The following is an 18,354-nucleotide window of genomic DNA, read 5'->3' as shown; positions in this document are numbered from 1 at the left end:
TGGGTTTAACTCATTCACTGCCAATGGCTGGCAGTGAATGAGTTAAGTAACGCGTTACAGTAACTACGTTATTATTGTGGTAACGAGCACGGTAACTAGTTATTATGCCAAAATCAGGAACGCGTTAGTCGTTACTGAGATTTAGATAGGGTCGTTACTCGTTACTTCGTGTGGTGGCTATCGCGGAGCTTCCACAGATTCAGTAACATTAGCAAGTGGTGGAGGCCAGCAGGTGGATGAAGGAAAGGGGACGCAGAAGGAAAAGAGACCCGAGGCGGCCGCCGGTCCAAGTGTGAACTGAACTTCAGGTAAGAAGTTATGACCTGCAGTCTCTCTGGGTCAGATATGAACCAAGTTTAGGTGGAGTTTATTTTCGTTATTCTGACTTTTTCCGTACTGCGTGCTAGCTAGCATGACGGAGTTTCTATACAGCTGGGTGGTGCTATGAAGTTAATGATGTTGAACTTTATTTTGTTCATAAGTTATTAGAGTTGCCAACCGTCCCGTCTGGTATTCAGAGAAAATATTACGCGTTTCTTATTGAGGTGAAAAGGATCAGTTTGTCCCGTAATTCAGCTACAATGAAAAAGGCACAAAGCTGGAGTTATTCTGTGTCTTTGCTGCACAGCTGCCTCTTCTTCTCTCATTCTCCCCCCTCCCTCTCCCGTTTCTACTTCAATCATGAAAACTGATCAATGATCAGCTGATCGGCTCTCTTGTTTGTTTATCGCTCACTTTGCGCCAGAAAGAGGAAACCAGCGGATGTCGCAGTAAACAACAGCAGCACTTTTAAGCTTGATCAGCTGTTGTTAGAATTTATTTAATATTAATTTCTAGTATCAGCTGATGTTTGATGGAGCCACAGCTGTAAAGCTGCTGGTCATGATGTCGGTTTGGTTATCTGGTGAGAGGGAAACATGAAGATGAAACCAGGAGATGTCCTTACTGGATCATCAGAGCTGAACAGGTGATGGAGAGATGGAGAAACAGGTTTACCTTTTAGGTGACATGAATGAGTTGAAGGGAAGTTATGAACTGTTTCTGAGAGACAAATAACACCAGGATCCTTTTTTAGGTAGCTGACAGCTGGTAACTGTGCAGGTGCGGATCTAGCAAAGTGTTGCCAGGGGGGCATGTAGGGCATTAACAGGGAGAGGTGGGCACAAGGAAATACTTTTCTTTCTTATTCTTATTTAAAATGTCTAGCTTTTAAAAAATAATTATCTGAATCTTACAACAAACGATTGATAGATTGATGCATATATACCATCAAAACAGTGAACATCACTGTCACAACAGCGTTTGTTTTCATTCAAAGGCTTTATGTTTTTCCTATAATGGTGGGCCGGCCTCTAGTCAAAATGCCCGGACCAATTTTCTGTCCCAGTCCAGCCCTGTATGCAGCTCATCTGCAGTCTGGTGTTACCTACATCTTCCTATTCAGAAGGCAGAATTTCCAAGTTCTGAGTACAATCAAAGCACCACGACTGCAGTTTTTGTGTTGGATGTAAAAGGCGCACATGACGCTGTGACGTAGGCTAGAATCATGGCAGCAGTCAATGACGGTCCAGGCGTGGGATTTCTCTCGTGGAAATATGCACATTATCTTTTCCTTTCTATTGGTAGGTGGCACAGTGCACTGTGGCAAGTAAGCAAGCTAGAAGACTGGCAAAGTTATGGAAGCAACACATTAACAAGAGAATTCTGAGTAAAACCAAAGTTACTTTCCCTAGTAACTAGTTACTTTGAAAATAACGAGTAACTTGAAGTAACTGAGTTACTTTTGAGAGAAGTAACTAGTAATGTAATTAAGTTACTATTTTAAAGTAACTTACCCAACACTGCATACAAGGTCTTAAATAATCAGGCCCCATCTTATCTTAATGCTGCACCACAACACCTGATCTCTGGTTTCCTCACCTCTTCAATCCCACTTTAATACTTGACTAAACTCATTTTCCTGTTTAGGTGTTGAGGCAAAGCCGCCCATCTACAATGCAGGCAACAGCAAACGGAGCTATTTTTGATTCCCTTTGGGTTTTTTCTACTTTTGTGCTACAAAATGTTCAAGCTGATTAAATTCATTAGAATAAAAGTTCAGATAATTTTCTCATATTAATGTTGGAGGTAGAAATTCAGGGAACTTTGCACAAAAACTGGCAGAAATTTCCTTCAAAGATGGCGTTTTTACTTTAATACTGTGAGTACATTTCAGAGCCTGGACTCTTTTACCTTTACTTGAGTAAAGAAGTTGAATCAGTATTTCAGCTTTAAGAGGGTATTTTAACACAAACATCAGTCCTTCTACTTAAGTATGTTTGACACTTTGTTTAATCATCATTTTTAATGATCAAATATAATTATGTTTGTTATTTGTGGATTTTAAATGTCCTTGACAGAGACAGATGATGATCATTATCCTGCACTGTGGTCTCAGGTTTGGTCGAGCTAGCACAAAGAATGGCTATGTTGAACTTCCTCCTGGGATCTACACTAAGAAGTGAGTCCAACATTAGCAGGGTCTCTTTCCTTTATCTGGATTCACTTTAGCATTCACAGTCACGTGAAGCTTGTTATTAACTCGATAAGTCAACCCAGGGTTTCAGCTGAGCGCTCACATGAAACACATGGTGTTGGCAGCATCTGATCAATCATATTCATGGAGACGTGTATCAGCAACACAGCAGCTGAGTTTGCAGAAGGAAGTCAAACTAAACCACAGGAACAATATGAGGAGATTACACACATAATAAAATACTAGCAGTAACACAGCTGCTGCAGACAAATCAGTCGTGTGATCGTGTGTGAGAGGAGAAGGACTGTAAAGGAGTTTGGTGTTAAAAGCTCTGTATGAATGTGGGAGACTTTGAAGGGCTTTAAAAAGGCCAATATAAAATAAAAGGCAGCAAAATTGCTGAGTGTGAAAGTCACCAGACTTATCAGAGCTCTGTGATTAAGACCTGTAAGAACACCTGTTTGTACTTGTTGGCATTATATCAAACACACACGTATATTAAGCCTTTGTTTGAACTCTGGTTGAATTTGTTACTTTCAGACTGTGAAACATCACAGAGGCTGCAGCTGCAGATCTTTTATTCACCTGGAAATTTACTTTAAATGTTAGATGGAAAATGTGTTGCTCAGTTTAACCAAAGTAAGAACAAGAATCCATAAACCTTCATAAAGACAAACATCTCCCAGAACATTGAGCTGCTGAAGTGTCACTGAAGGGAAAAACTATTTGTCCTCCTCCATCCAGCAACACCTGAAACACCTGAGTGGAAGCTCCTCCCTACACTGTGTTTGAAGCAAAGCACAAAGGAGACACCTGCTGGAGCAGCTGGAGTCCTACAGACACTCAGCCTCTTCACTACACAAACACCTCCTACAACATCCACTCTTTCCACTCTGACTGCTGTGTTTGTGGAAACACTCCAACACACACCGCTTCACATACCAACATAGAAATGTGTGTGAAAAAGAGCTGAGCTGATATTAAACATGAGGATTTATTCAGAAATACAGAGTCAGGAACAACATCTAGACACACATTACCTCTCAGCAGCAGAAGAACAGCCTTTAAAGTTTATAAAAGCACCCATCGACACGTTGCTCTTTAAGGAAACACAGCTGGGTTCAGGTCCAGGAGATTCTGGCCTCTTATTGATCCTAAAAGAAAAACAATAAATGTCACAGCTTCATGAGATAGGAAGAAAAACTGGAAACATTAAATTAAAGACATGATGAACAATGTGAAACTCATAAAAATAATGTACTTACTCTTTGTCACATAACAGTCTTTTGTTAAAGTTTACACCAACACCCTTCGAGTCGTTGCTCTTTAAGGAAACACAGCTGGGTTCAGGTCCAGGCTCTGGATTAGTTTCAGGGTTATGTCCAGCTGAGCCTGGTACGCCCCACAGCTCTGGGCTTTAAAACAACACACACAGAGGTATGAGTGTGAATAATGATGGAGCAGTGATGTGAGTGCTGAGCTGTGACATGGAGAAGAGTCATGGACAGTTAGAGATGGTCATCTCACCTCTGAGCTTTGGTCTGGCTCTCATGTTCCCCACACAGAGTGCTTTTAGAGGGAGGGACTCCCTCCTCTCTGTCCTCACACTGATCCATGCTGCTCAGTTCACATCAGCTCACACACACTTTCTACCTTCACCTGCAGAGGAAACACAAATCATTCATGTGCACATCAACTGAGAGCTGCAGAGGTCGTGTCTGATGTGTTGGACTAACATCCATCTGAGACGCAGCTTTCATCAGTTCACTACAAAAAGTGTCACAGAGCCCAGTTCAGCCTCCAAATCCTCCATTACTGTAGTCCTACAAAGCAGCAGGTCAAACATGGCTGCAGAGAGCAGCTTTATGTCAGTAACCATGTCCAGGACCGAGCTGACTGCTTACAGAGTTCATACTCTAACTGCTAGCTGCTCTGCTAGCTAAGCTAACTCAGTAACAGTGACTCTGACAGCAGTTACTGTGGAACAGCGGCCGAGCTCAGGACACATTCAGTGTGTTTAGTCTGAGTCCTGGACTCTGATTCAATGGATTCAATCCAGCTCAGAGTTTCATGTGTTCATCAGAATAAAATACATGTACTAATATAACAGAAGTAATGCTCTGAATGCAGGACTGTAATGGAGGATAAATAAGGTTTTTACAGCCTGAAAGAAACATTCAGTTCATGTATTTGTAGACAGTGAAGCAGTTTTTAATACTGCAGCTGTTTCCTTCACCTGTGTGTGTGTGAGCCACACCTTCATGTGCTGCTGTAGAAATATGTGGTCTGACTGCTCAGACTGAGTCTAGGAGGAAAGTTCACACGCTGGAGAAAGTTTTGTTCCTAACTTTGTCAGAGTTCGGCTCCAAAGCCAAAGAAGACGGAGCTCACAGTCTGTAGATGGTCCTCAGTGTGTGTGTGAAGCACACAGGAGTGTGTTTATGTCAGCAAATCAGTGTGTGTGAAGAGTCTGAGGGAGTGTGTGAATGAGACTCAACACTGAAACCAACAGTCCAAGAAAAGCGTCTGGACTTCTTTAAGTTTAACTTAAAGAAGTCCAGACGCTTTTCTTTTTGTCTCCATAATGTCTCCATAATGCTGCAATGTTATCTGCCCCAGAAACACTGTGCAGAAGCTCTGATGGTGACACAGAAAAGTCACAGTGGAGATACTTCTGTCCACCTTTGATTAGACTCATTATAAAAAGGAAACAAAGTTTGAACACAGTCATGTTTCCAGTTCACTGACTTACATTTATTCCATGGACACTCACTCTAACCTGAAGCACAGCTACAACCCAACATTGTTGAGGCCTCATCTCCTCCTTTCCTGACTGTAGAGGTTAAATATGCAACAACCAACAAATAAAAGAATTTGGTTCATTTCCAAGAAATTCACACGGTGACCAAGTAAAGTAACCGTAGTAAAGGAGACAACATCCCGTTGATGGTGGGATTATTTGAAAGATTTGCTTTAGTCACGTCACCAAATGCAGTTGAACCACCCGTGGATCCATGTTTGACCATTCTACCACTCTGAGCTCTGCTTTTGAATCATTTTATTATTATCATCATTCATTTATTCATTCTTTGGAGGGGGGCTATTTCCTAATGCCGCCCTAATAAGCTGATGTTCAAGGGGAAATATAACAGAAACTCTTTCAGTGTTATTCATTAATAAATTAACAGATAAACTGTGAAGAAGAAAAAAACTGAGATTTAAAGGAGAGAGTGAGAAACTTGATCATCCATCCTCATAATACATGTTTATCAGTATCTGCTGTGACCATACTGCAGTAATAACTACAAGTCTACATTTCTGTGACTGTTGATCAATCACAGCAGGAATCTGAGCTCATCTCTGCACACAGAGCAGCTTCAGCTCTGGGATAAACTGCTCGCTTCACGTCCTTCTCAGCTCACAGACACTCATCCTGATATTTTCCTTTAACATTTGATGGTATAATTCATCTGAGTTTACACTTTATCTGCATAAATACAGAAAAACAGACCCAAACACCAGAAACCATCAGTTTCACGATCAACGGGAAGTGGCTCAAACGTCACAGTTTCATAACGTCACCCTGAACTCCACTCACGGAGTTTCTGTCGCCATTGTAGTTTTTAAAGTCCCGTGATAAAGGCGGGTCTTTCTGTGAATCCGCACGCTCATTGGCTAATAGGTCGAGATTGACACATCATTATCCAATGAGCGTGCGGGAACTTCCGACATAAAGTTGTTTCCTTTGAAAAACCAAAGTCTGATTATTTTTGCCTCCACTGACGGAGCCTGTTGTTCCCGCCACAGAGACACAGTAATGTCAGAGCGGTGTTAACACTCACCCTGCCTCAGCACAGCTCTCACTCTCCTCCTGCTCTCTCACACTAAACGGAGGCTCAGCTAAACTCACTTCCTCTCTACTTACAGGAAACCAGCGCTCAGAGGAGCCTCACATTTCACCCACAGACACGAACAGCGTGGAATTATTTATTTTATGTCATAAGAAGAAACATATTCATGTTAACACTCACCTGCCTCAGCTCCACCTTCCTCCTCCTGCTTTCACTTTCACTGCTGCTCCCTAAACACAGAGGATGCTGGGACTTGTAGTTGTTTCCTTCCGGTGCGGTCTTCCTCTTTGTTTGTTTGTGTTTGTGTTCAAGTTATTTCGATCATGTAAACATCAACAGAACACGTGAAGCCACACAGAGTTTGTATGTCGAGGTGGGTAGGAGGGTTTGAGGGTTTGGGGAGGGGTCAGAGGGAAGAGGTCTCTCAGTCTTGACAATCCACATTGATGGCATTGCATCTTTCAGCGTGTTTGTGGGTCGATTTGGATGCTCCAGGTGTGAGAGCAGCCACTCAGCCTCTGCTGCAGATGTGTGTCACAAGTTCATCTAGTAGTGAGACGGTGGCGCAAGATGGCGAGTTGAGCAGTCGCACGAATTAGGAGCTCGTTGAACTTGTCCCAGAATTTACTTTGTGTTCGTTATTGTTTCCACTCGAAAGTAGTAAAATGACTGCCCCAAGTATAGTTAAACCTGCTAAATTCAAACTCGACCTCAAAAAACAAGAAACAACATCGCCATGTGATGGAAAGGAAGACCGCAGAGAAGGAACGGATCATGACTACGTAGAAAAAACCTTGAAAAAAGAGTGGACGAGCAGCTAGCTGACCTGAGTGTGCAATGCAAGCAAGCTAGTACGATGCTAGCCAGCCTAGCCAAAGCGGTTCAGTTCAACTCGGAGGAGGTGAAAGAATGTAAACAAAAGGTTAAAGAGTTGGAGAGACGAAACGAGCAGTTGACCAAAGATAACTACGATCTCAAGGAGAGAGTGTGAGAGCAAGAAAGGTACAAAATGAGGTGGTGCCTCCGGATTAAAGGATTAGAAGAGAAAAGAGATGAAGGTGTCAGATCGCTGGTTATTGGAATTCTTGGCAAGATCGCACCTGATATGATATCAAAGCTTGAAGAATCTGTGGATGTGGTGCATAGAGTTGGGAAGAAGATTGAGAACAAGGTCCGACATATCATCATTCTGTTTGCTCTGAGACACGTGAAAGAGGAGATTTGGCGTCGCACCAAAGATTCGGCTGTCTGTAAGAACGGCGGTTTCCACTTCGCTGAGGTACTGCCGCGGGAGGACTGGGAAGAGAGGAGGCGGCTGTGGCCGCAAATTGAACAAGCCAGACGGGCTGGGAAACGGGCCTTTTTCCGGGGTCCTCATGGATACATCGAAGGACGGAGGATCGTCGACGTTGAATGAAAGACTTGATGTAAGACTGTATACAGTGGAATATTATTAATGGGACAAAAGAGTTCTACTTAAAGTTAAAGGTTATTAGTCACTGAGTTGGTGACAAGTGTTACAATTTAAACTCATGTTTATATATTTTTCTTTTCTTTTTTAAAAAAAAGTTATTTTCTTAGCATACTCTTATTATGGTTCACTCAAAAATTTCTTTTGGTTCATTAAACGTTCGGGGTTTGAAGGAAATTGTTAAGAGAAAGGCACTTTTTTTATTTTGCAAGGGACAAAAATGTCACTGTCTGTTTTTACAAGAGACTCACTCTGTGGATGCCGATGTTACCTTTTGGGCTAATCAGTGGGGAGACAAGATTCTTTTCAGTCGTGGATCTAACAGATCTGGAGGTGTGGCGATTTGTTTTAATAAGTTCCCAGGGGAGATTATAACATATAAAGCTGATAGTGAGGGTCATTGGTCAACTGCAGCTTGAAGAGCGAAGGTATATTTCTAATTGTTACAAATCTTTATGGACATAATAACGAAGGTCAAAATAAACGTCTATTGGAAAATCTAACAAATGTTATTTCAGAGTTTAAAGTTATGTACCCCACAGATTACATCCTAGTAGGAGGAGACTGGAACATGACCTCAGATGAATGGATGGACAGATGGCCTCCTCGCTTAGGAAGGAGGCAACAGAATAACATTATTGAGAACTTTTCTAGTGATAATAATTTTACAGACATTTGGAGAAGTTTGAATCCTGGAGTTAAGAATTATTCATGGTTTAAACCTAATGGAGAAAGCAGGTCAAGAATTGATTATTGGTTAGTGAGCGATGACATTTTGAGGTGTACTTCACCATCTAAAATCTCCAAAGCACCCCTATCTGATCACTGTTTCATTGATCTTGTCTTAGAACCAACAAGGATGAAACGTAGTAGCAGGGGATATTGGAAATTTAATGCCAGCCTTTTAAATAAGGACAAGTATTGTGATAAAATTAGACATAAAATTACAGATATAAAAAATGATGACTCAGTAGTGGGTAATATACAGAAATGGGAACTTATTAAATTCAAAATCAGAGAATTCACTATAAAATTCTGCAAAGAACTGAACAGGGAAAAACGGGAATATGAAAGTAATTTACTTCGTGAAATAACTCAGTGCTGTAGTAAAGAAAAACTAAACGTGCAAGAAAAGAATAAATTGATGGAGTTACAAACTAAATTAGACGATCTTTACCTAGAGAAAGCCCACGGTGCCTTTATAAGATCGAGAGCCAAGTGGATTGAGGCAGGTGAAAAGAACTCATCATATTTTAGTAAGCTGGAAAAGTGCAGACAGCAGAGAAATCTAATCTCAAGCTTGTTGATAAATGGGACTGAATGTAAAGATTTCAGAAAGATTGGAAAAGAAGTCTTCACTTTTTATTCCAAATTGTACTCCTCAGAATATTCAGCAGCTGATTCTGATAGTTTCTTTGATAAGATTCATAATCTCATCCCATGTATTGACAAGCCGTTCAAAGATCTGTGTGATTCAGAGCTTAAAATTGAGGAACTGGATTTGGTGGTCATGAAAATGGCATTAAACAAGTCCCCAGGGACAGATGGACTCACTACTAATTTTTATCAATTCTTCTGGAAGGACCTAAGAACTTTATTGTTTGATGCATTAAAGGAATCGATAGAGAAAAAAGAAGTGATGCCGAGCACGAAACAAGGGCTGATAACCCTGATCCCTAAATCGGGTAAGGATAAAAGAATTTTAGACAATTTAAGACCCATCACCTTACTAAACACTGACTATAAGATCCTGTCTGGAGCTGTAGCTGAGAGGCTAAAGAAAGGCATCTCAAACATTATCAGTGAAACACAATCAGGTTTTTTGAAAGGAAGACTAATTCATAACAATATTAGGCTGGTTTTGGATCTCCTTGAATACAGTGAATTAATCCAAGAGAGAGGGTACATCCTGTTCTTGGATTTTTACAAAGCATTTGACTCAGTTGAACATACGTTCATATTAAAAACTCTGCAGTCTTTTGGTTTTGGAGAGGAATTTATCAATGTTATAGAGATGCTATATAATGACATTAACAGCTCTGTTTTGCTAGAACATGGTACATGTTCAAGGTTTGAGGTTAATAGAGGGATAAGGCAGGGATGTAGCAGCTCACCACTTCTGTTCATCATGGTTGCTGAGCTGTTGTCTATTTTGATTAAAAACAGTCACATTAAGGGGTTAACTGTGATGGGTGAACAGATAATAATCAGTCAGCTGGCAGATGATACCACCCTGTTTCTAAAAAATGAGGACCAGATTCCTTTAGCCTTGCAGGCGATCAACCATTTCTCCAAAGCTTCTGGCCTACAGCTGAATATTAATAAATGCAAAATTCTAGCTCTGCATGAGTGTCCCCTGCAAGCAATAAATAATATGCAGATCAAAAAAGAGGTGAAGTATCTGGGCATTGTAATTTGCAAGGATAAGACATCAACAGAAAATAAGAATATCTGTACCAATATAGAAAAGTGTAAGTCAATTTTAAACATGTGGCTGCAAAGGGACATAACTCTGTTTGGGAGAAGCTTGCTAACCAACATGGACAGTCTGTCCAGACTCATCTATCCAGCCTTTTCTCTGCCCATACCTCCAAAACTAATTAAATCTATAAATACTCTTAATTTTAGGTTCATATGGAGGAACAAATGTCATTATATAAAGAAAAATGATGTGATTAAGAATTATGAAGAGGGTGGGGCTAATGCCACTGACTTTGATGTTATGAATGGTGTACTAAAATTGAAATGGTTAAGATCTTTCATTAGGAACAAAAATTCCTTTTGGAACATTATTCCCAATGTGATTTTTGGCAAAATGGGTGGAATAGACTTTTTGTTACGTTGTGACTTTGATTGCAGTTCGTTACCTGTTAAACTCTCAGCTTTCCATCAGCAGGTCCGTCTCTACTGGAAATTAATCTATAAACATAGCTTTACTCCTCACAACACCCCTATATGGAACAACAGGTATATCCGTTTGTGTAGGAAATCTGTGTACGTGGATGAATGGAGATCTAAAGGGATTTGGGCTGTAGCTCATTTTATGGATGATAATGGGGTCTTACTAAAACATGAGACGTTTTGTGAGAAATTTGATGTAAGATGTACTGCTAAGAGATATAAATCCCCAGTGAAAGCCATCCCAGTCCCTTTGAGATCAATGATAAAAGAAGATATTGTGCACTCTAAAATTTCTCCTGGACTGAGGCAGCTCTGCATAGCTGGAGTTGAATTTGGTGACAGCAGGTTTACAAACAAAGTGATCAGGAATATTTTGATAAACGAAATTTGCCCAAATCCGGTTAAAAGAAATTATATCCTTAAAGAATTTGAGAGGTTAAGGCGATAAGAAAAAAGTATATTTCACTTCCTCTTTCCCCTAAAGTAAAAGAGGTTCACTTTAAAATCATTAATGAGGTTTATCCAACCAATGAATTCTTAAGACGGAAATTTAACTTAGATGTGAACGCCTGCACATTTTGTGAAAATGATATTGAAAGTCTGGATCACTTGTTTTTCTACTGTGAATCAGTGCACTCCTTCTGGACTGACATGTGGAGCTGGCCATTTACCATTTACCATTTAAAGAGTTTAATCTATGTTAAATAAAAAAATAAAAACCTCCCTATTTTATAAGCATGACTGCCCTTTTTTGCTCATGTTATTTTTTGCCTTTGGTTCAAATCCTTCAATGACTGTTCTTTCTTTTTGTGCTAACTCTTTTAGCTTTGTGCTTATTGTTTTTTTTTTTTTTGTTTGTTTGTTTGTTTGTTTTTTTCTTGCTATAATGCTCAACCGAGGATGTAACATAATCGGTTTAATGACGGTGCTGTGTATGTTATACTGTTGTTTGTAAATAAAGTTAAAATTAAAAAAAAAAAAAAAAAGTTCATCTAGTAGTAGGCTATGGCACTTGGCCACAGGTGGCAGCAGTGGACTGGCCTCCATGTGAGACTGCTCCAGCTGCTATGTGATAGTCCAGCTGCAAACTGAAGATCATATGCAAGTTTTGGAAATTAAACTGTACAATATAAAGCGCCTTGAGGCGACTGTCGTTGTGATTTGGTGCTATATAAATAAAATTGAATTGAAACTCAGAATATTCTTAACTTAGCTTTAAAACCAACCCAATCTAACTCTCCTCCACACTCACAAACAAAGACAAACCAACTGACACATCTGAGTCCACACAAAGTAAACTGCACACTTTAGTTGTGAAGCGAAAACGCTGAAATCGCAGTAATAACACGCACGAGGGGAACGATAACGAAGACAAGATGCTCCTGATCGTTACTCTTGCTGTCCTGTGAACAGCATCGGCGTGGTGTTAATGGTTTGCTTTTGTTTTGGCGAGCGCCCCGTGAATGAGAATATGACCAGGTAAACCTGCGACATTTTTAAATAGTTTGTCGTTCAACAGCAACAAGACTGACGGAGTGTGTTTGAGGAAACCTCACAAATGTCACAGATGAAATATTTGGTGTTTATTTGCTGGTTTGTCAGTAGCAGCTCCTTCAAAGTAAGTCTACCACACATCTGTTTGACCAACGCCAGTTGATTTGGATCACCGGTCCAAACAATTTGAACCATTGTTGTGTTTCCTTTTGTGTTGAGTTTGACTGATATTTGCTGGATAGCAAATGTTTTAAAGCTGTGCAACCTTTATCTGCACATAGCAGTTAAACTGTTTAGATCAATCTTTATTGATACATTATTTATTTATGAATTACTGTGTACACAAGAATAAGTTAATGTATTAAGTTAAACTGGCTGAAGTTTTTGTATTATTCTTGTGATTTTTTTTTTATTGGCCCTGTTTAGTTACAGGCCAGGTGACCCTTTAGGGGTTTAAAATGCCGAGCCAATGAACGGCTGGGAGCAGGAATCTTTCTTCACTGAAGCTTCCACTTCCACGGGTCTGGTAGGAAGTTGTCCAAGCCAACAAAACAAACAGACAAAAAATCCATCTATCAATCACCTGGATCACCTGTTGAGAAAGAAAAAAGAGAAAACAAGCAAACAAAAGAGAGCAATATAATAAACAACAGCATCGCGATGATCTATGTGAATATAATTGTAAATACTAAATATTGAATATTATTGTGCAGCACGTAAGATCGACAGAGTGACCGAGCCCCAGGCTGAGAGGCCAAAGGCACCCCACCCCCGAAGGAGCCCGAGCGAGCCCCAGGCTCCAGGCCCCGACAAGCAGTACCTGGACGCCCATCCCCGGACACAAAGAACCACCAATGCACCGATGTCTGAGGGCGTCTGCCACTGGCAGGGGGAGTGGTGGGGGGAGATAGGCCTCCATACCTTGGAGGGCCTGAGATGTCCCCAGAGAGGTGGCGTCTGATACCCGACCTGACATATGGACACAGACAAACAGGCACACACAGATACAAACATCCATTCCCACCCTCATGCTCTCATATGCACTTACTCAGCAGCAGGTAAGCGCATAGCCCCTCCTGATAGCCCTCAATGTCTACGTGTATTTAAAATTGAGAGGTGGGCAACGGCACCAGGGGTGAGGTCGTCACCCTGATGGTCTTCTGGATGCCGTGTAGCGTGCCCACCCCCAAGGTCCTATATGTATGTGTTATGAGAGTGTGAGTAATGTGAATGTCTAAGTTGTGGGATAAAATTGAGGCACAGGCAGCCAAAAGGGGACAGAGGGGGGATGCCTCCCCTGCACCCTGGTGACACACCTTTACCCCAAGGCCCTGCATGTGTGGGTGATTGTGGTGGAGCGGGAAGAGGGAGGCAGCTGGAGATGGGGAGGGAAGGAAAGGAGGGGCAAGCAGCATCGCCCGGCCCCACAGAGCCCAGGACGGCCCACCCGATCCCACCACAGAGAAAACTTCACGCACCCTGTCATCCACTCATCCTCCAGACTACACAAGACATAGACACCCAGGCTGAGTTCTTCCTCCACCTCTCCTGTATCTCCCCCACCTGCAGAGTGAGTTCCTGGAGAGAGGAGACCTCCTGCAAGATGTAACAGCCTCCCCCACCAGTCTTCCATACAAACGTTAGACATGCAAACACTTAACACAGCAACACTGAAAGCATTTGAGTGTAAATTTCATTCAAATCAAACTTTATACACAATTACAATAATGGAAAAAAGACTAAATATTAAAACACTACAACCGCCGAAGAAACAAATAAAACCAATCACAATCAACATCAAAATATGATCATAGAAAAATAGAAGAAGAAGAAGACAGCTCCAGCACCGCCCACGACCCTGAAAAGGAGATGTGGAAGCGAACGGATGGATGGAAAAATAGAAGAGACATATCATACAATTCATACACGTTCATGTGATATCTTTGGGTTCAAAAACACAATAACCTTGAATCCTTCTTTTAAATTACATTTAAATTTCAGCTGGCAGCAAAGAAATTAATCAGAAATTAACCACAATTAATCTGCAGCTTCATCAATGTGATGCTGAGTTTCTGACTGAGATTGAGTCTGAACATGTCTGACTCTGTGAAACAGTCAGAGTGTTTCTCTAACAGCAGGAGCCTCTTTACACTCAGCTTCACACAGACGAGCTGAGGAACGATCAAGCAAACTTCTTCTTCTGTCATTTTTAACAGCAGCTTGCATCCAAAGATGTTGCACTACTGCCATCTCCTGGCTTTTACTCTTACTTCTCCTCCAGATCCTCAGATCCTCTTGATGACATCAGTATTTCTCAAAAATGAAAAACCACTCCTTTCACCTCATCAGGACTTAACTGATTAACCACTTTTTCAAACGTAAGTTTCATTTCACCACCAGTTCCCACCCTCAACACTCTCCTTTGACTTCTATACTTCCTGCAACTAATAACCACATGTTCAACCGTCTCCATAGCATTACACCATCACATAACCCAGTCGGATGTTTCCCCATCATAAAAAGAGAACCATTCAGAAAGCAGTGACCTGTTTGTATTCTCCTGCTGCCTATTTAACCCACTACTCCTCTTAACTTCTATTGTGTTTTGTACCCCATGTCTCCCTTTTGTTCCATTATCCCATGCCATTCTCCAGAAGTTCTTACTTTGTGTCCAAACTATTCTTTTCCCTCAGATTTCAACAATGGTATCTGCACATCTATGTCTACTTTTTTAACAGCTGCTTTAGCCAACCTATCTGCTCTTTCATTACCCACAATACCTCGGTTGAGGGCGTCAGACCAGCACAGTCTCTTTCAGCACACATGGATATTTCATCAGTCTCATAGACACTGAGAACAATTTGTGTATGAGACTAAAGAAACAGTCCACACATAATTGAACAAAAGGCCTCTAAAGTTCTGTGGTTGCCACATTTCCACATGACTGTTTAATTACAGCAAAAACCATCATTATAATTATCTTGATTGATATTGTAATCTCAGTTTTCAACACAATTCAACACTCCGAGGATCTCACCTGGACGACCAACTGCTCCAAGCTGGTCAAGAAGGCTCACCAGCGCCTCTTCTTCTTGAGGACTCTGAGGAAGAACCACCTGTCCTCAGACATCCTGGTGAACTTCTATCGCTGCACCATCGAGAGCATCCTGACCAACTGTATAACAGTCTGGTACGGGAACTGCTCTGCCTCGGACCGGAAGGCGTTGCAGAGGGTCGTGAAAACTGCCCAGCGCATCGCCGGATCACCACTTCCTGCCATAAAAGACATCTACAGGAAGCGGTGTCTGAAAAGGGCTGGGAAAATCATCAAAGACCCCAGTCACCCATCACATGGACTCTTCACCGCCTGCCCTCTGGGTGTTATATGCTATTAAATACTTTTAAATAAATTAAAAAGTATTTTCACATTTAACTCCAGAAAATCATCAATCAAAACATGGATATTACCTGACCACAGATTCGTGGTGACGTCACTGCTCTTTTAACTGTTCGGTGTCTTTGTTTGTTTGCTGGTTGTAGAAATGGTTTATATGAGCTTTGAGCTGAGAGTCAGAGGTTTCTGTGGACACTGCTCATGTCGGCACTTATATTTCTGACCTTTTCTTATAACCGATTAAACATGATCTCCTCCCTTTTGCCCCCATTTTTGGTGGTGTAGGTACAAATGATCAGGCATGACATTCTCATAATAAATAAGATACTGCAAATAATTATTTCTGCATTTGTGCGATTGAAGTGAATTGAAAATGTGTATGAAATGACACTGTTTTAAAGATTTGGCCTAAATAATTTTGGAGTGAATGAGTCTAAACATGATGACCTAACTAGTGATACCCTGACACACACACACACACACACACACACACACACACACACACACACACACACACACACACACACACACACACACACACACACACACACACACACACACAGCATGTTATGCCAGTTTCAGCTGAAACTATGTTTCAAACCATATTCCGGGTTTTTAGTTCACCATTTATGAGGCTTCAAGAAGAAAATAAAAGACAGATCTGAATGTTTGAAAATGTTTTGGAAAGATTCTGTAAAGATGAGATGAAAAATACTCAAAGGATAAATTTAATTGGTTTATTATTTAGATAAGTTGAAAAAAGTTAAACAAGCAAGTAAATGAAGAAACAAGGCAGAGGAGAGAAAAGCCCAACAATCCCCTCTGAGCAAGCAGTTGGCGACAGTGGGGAGGAAAAACTGCCTTTAAACGGGCAGGAACCTCCGGCAGAACCAGGCTCAGGAGGGGACAGTCAACGGCCGGGACTGGTTGGGGGGGTTAACAGAGGTGGAGCAAGACGAGGCTACATCAGGTGAGGAAGCAGTAGCGTCTCTCCTCCGGAACAAGTGGAACCATTTTTTCTTTTTTTTCATGCACTTTTCCACGAGCGCTTTTTTCTCCAGGATGAGATTTCTCAGCTCATCGATGGTTTCTGCGTTTTGTTCTTCAAGTTTCTCACATCTTTGTTCCACCTCTTCCAATGTTGCTTGTTGTTCTTCAAGCTTGTCTTTGAGTTGTTTGGATGTTGCCTCCTGTATCAGCTTGTCCTTGTGCATGTCTGCATTTCTCTGTTGGACCTCTTTGTGCTTGTCTTCTAACTGCTCGTTTCTTTTCTGGATTTCTTGGAGCGTGAGCTGCAGGTCTTCATGTATTTTGTCTTCTTGTTGTTTTTGCGCCTGCATTTGAGTGTGTTCACGCTTCAAGTTATTGAATTCCACCAAAATCCCCTTAACGAGCTCGGAGTTGTTTCTCGCTATCTGATCGATCCTTCTCTGCATCTGTGAGCAGCGTTTCTCCAGTTTGTCCTTTTCTTCTTCCACTTTAGTTGCTTTGTCCTCCAGCTGATTACAAAACTCTTGCAGTTTTAGAATTTTAGACTCAAAGTCCTGGACGACACGTTTTCCTTCTTTCAGTCTTTCTTGCTGTTGCTCTTTCTGTTGAAGAAGGTCTTTATTTTGGCGCAGTGTTTCATCCAGGCTTTCTTTCAGCATGCGGTATTTTTCCTGCATGCTCTTCAGTTCGTGCTGCATGTCTCGTTGCTTTTTGTCCTGCTCTTCCTTCTGTTGGAGGAATTCTTTCTTTTCTTCCACAGCTTCATGGAGCTGTCTTTGGAGGAGCCGATTTTTTCGGTCCATGTATTGGAGATCCCGTTGTATCTTATCAGTCATCGTTTTCTTGTCTTGGAGCTGGTTGGTCATTTCTTTTAGTTCTGCACTCTTTTGCCTGTTTTCTTTAATGAGGTGCACAATCTGCTCTCGGCTCTGAGCAAACTTGATTCCCCAGCCCTCATTAATAATTTTTATGTCCGGCTGGCGCTGTTGTCTTTCTTCCAGCTCTTTATTTTGGGCTTCCATTCGTCTACATTTGTCCTCCAGTTGAAGTTTCTCTTCTTCAATTTGTTGCATTTTTTTCTGGAGAAGGTAGTTTTCCTTCCTACTCTCCTCTAACGCCCTTTGGAAGGATGAGGAGCCATTTGGGGAAATTGGCCGGCCACGCCAGGAAGGAGAGGCGGCGTAATCTTTTTGAATTGGTTGTTTTTTTCTTGGAAACATGTTGGAGTTTCTATACGATGACTTTGAAGAGCTTGTGGTGAACGTTTTGTAGGCTGCAAACACAGATGCTGCTGAAACGAACTAAAACTTGCTGTTTCTCACCCCTACTTAAGGAAAAACATCAAAGGACTTAAGATTCTTAAGATCTATGACATCATCACTCCCTAAGCCAATGAGATTGTCACAAGACATTTTGGAATGGGGTATTTTTTTTTAAACTGTTTTCAAACTTAACGTAAAATTTCAGTGTTTCCTGGTTGTGGACTATTGGTTAGTCCAGCCGATTAAGAAATTAATTGTCACAAACATCACTAATATTATATAACAGACGACAGAAAACACGAGTTTTTTTTTTCTACTCAATAGAGGTATAATAAAAGTTTTTTTAATTATCCTACTTTTTATAAAAGAGAACATTTATTAAAGAGTATGTATTTAATTAAAAAACTCTGTTAATCTAAAGCAGGGGTCAGCAACCTTTAAGACCCAAAGAGCCAAAGAGCCATAATTGGCCTATC

General features: G+C 41.1%; 1 protein-coding gene and 1 pseudogene across 1 annotated transcript in view; both read right to left on the bottom strand.

Annotated features, from left to right (window-relative positions):
- The window catches only part of LOC146716453 (ribonuclease inhibitor-like), a gene marked incomplete at its 5' end in the record, with an annotated part of 131,099 nt that overhangs the window by 16,353 nt on the left and 96,392 nt on the right, over positions 1-18,354 (bottom strand). The gene's annotated exons all lie outside the window — the stretch shown is intronic.
- Positions 16,692-17,928, bottom strand: LOC146716457 (uncharacterized; annotated as a pseudogene).

This window comes from Copadichromis virginalis, linkage group LG3 (assembly GCF_057382275.1).
Source record: "Copadichromis virginalis isolate Kocher_CV1m ecotype Utaka linkage group LG3, C_Virginalis_male_GT1.1, whole genome shotgun sequence".
Classification (NCBI taxonomy): domain Eukaryota; kingdom Metazoa; phylum Chordata; class Actinopteri; order Cichliformes; family Cichlidae; genus Copadichromis; species Copadichromis virginalis.
This window is presented reverse-complemented; position numbering and strand designations above follow the sequence as displayed.